This window comes from Capricornis sumatraensis, chromosome 8, assembly GCF_032405125.1.
Source record: "Capricornis sumatraensis isolate serow.1 chromosome 8, serow.2, whole genome shotgun sequence".
Classification (NCBI taxonomy): Eukaryota; Metazoa; Chordata; class Mammalia; order Artiodactyla; family Bovidae; genus Capricornis; species Capricornis sumatraensis.
The window spans coordinates 36,711,941-36,712,973 of record NC_091076.1 but is presented as its reverse complement, the minus strand read 5'-3'; the positions used below and the strand labels follow the sequence as shown (position 1 = coordinate 36,712,973).

The 1,033-nt window shown below is 42.7% G+C and overlaps 1 non-coding gene across 1 annotated transcript; it reads left to right on the top strand.

Moving 5' to 3' along the window:
• The first annotated feature begins 368 nt into the window (after positions 1-368).
• Positions 369-440, top strand: TRNAQ-CUG (transfer RNA glutamine (anticodon CUG)). Its single transcript has one exon. It is a non-coding gene; the product is annotated as a tRNA-Gln (tRNA).
• The last annotated feature ends 593 nt before the right edge of the window (positions 441-1,033 follow it).

Below are 1,033 nucleotides of genomic sequence, written 5' to 3'. Positions count from 1 at the left end.
CTGCCTCTATTTCCAATGCCACATTTCTGACCCACTCTCTGCCTTCCTCTTTCATTTTCAAGCTTTTATATGACTATGTTTGAACCACTAAGATAACACTGAGAAATAACAACCTGAGAAATGATAACACTGAGAAACTCCATCTCAATATATTTAACCTAATCACATTGACAAAGTTATATTTGCCATATAAAGTTACTCATATTCACAAGTTCTCAGGGTTAAGTTCTAGAACTGAATGGGCTCTTTTATATCGTAATACAAAAGGTACAATCAATTCAGAGATTTTATTTATTTTCTTAAAAATTTGAATACATATATGCCTTATTACCTAGAAATTCTGTTTCTATGTACATAATCAAAGGGCTTCCCTGGTGGCTCAGAGGTTAAAGCGTCTGCCTCTGATGCAGGAGACCTGGGTTCAATCCCTGGGTTGGGAAGATCCCCTGGAGAAGGAAATGGTAACCCACCCCAGTATTCTTGCCTAGAGAATCCCATGGACAGAGAAGCCTGGTAGGCTACATAGGTCCACGGGGTTGCAAAGAGTCAGACACGACAGAGCGACTTCACTTTCTATAAGAAAGAGAAACACACATTCACACACACACACAAAAAAAAACACATACAAAAAAGTTTACAAAATGTTGTGCATACTAGCTCTAAACTTCAGTGCAGTTCAGTTCAGTCGCTCAGTCGTGTCTGACTATTTGCGACCCCATGAATTGCAGCACACCAGGCCTCCTTGTCCATCACCAACTCCTGGAGTTCACTCAGACTCACGTCCATCGAGTCCGTGATGCCATCCAGCCATCTCATCCTTGGTAGTCCCTTTCTCCTCCTGCCCCCAATCCCTCCCAGCATCAGAGTCTTTTCCAATGAGTCAACTCTTCACATGAGGTGGCAAAAGTATTGGAGTTTCAGCTTTACCATCATTCCCTCCAAAGAAATCCCAGGGCTGATCTCCTTCAGAATGGACTGGTTGGATCTCCTTGCAGTCCAAGGGACTCTCAAGAGTCTTCTCCAACACCACAGT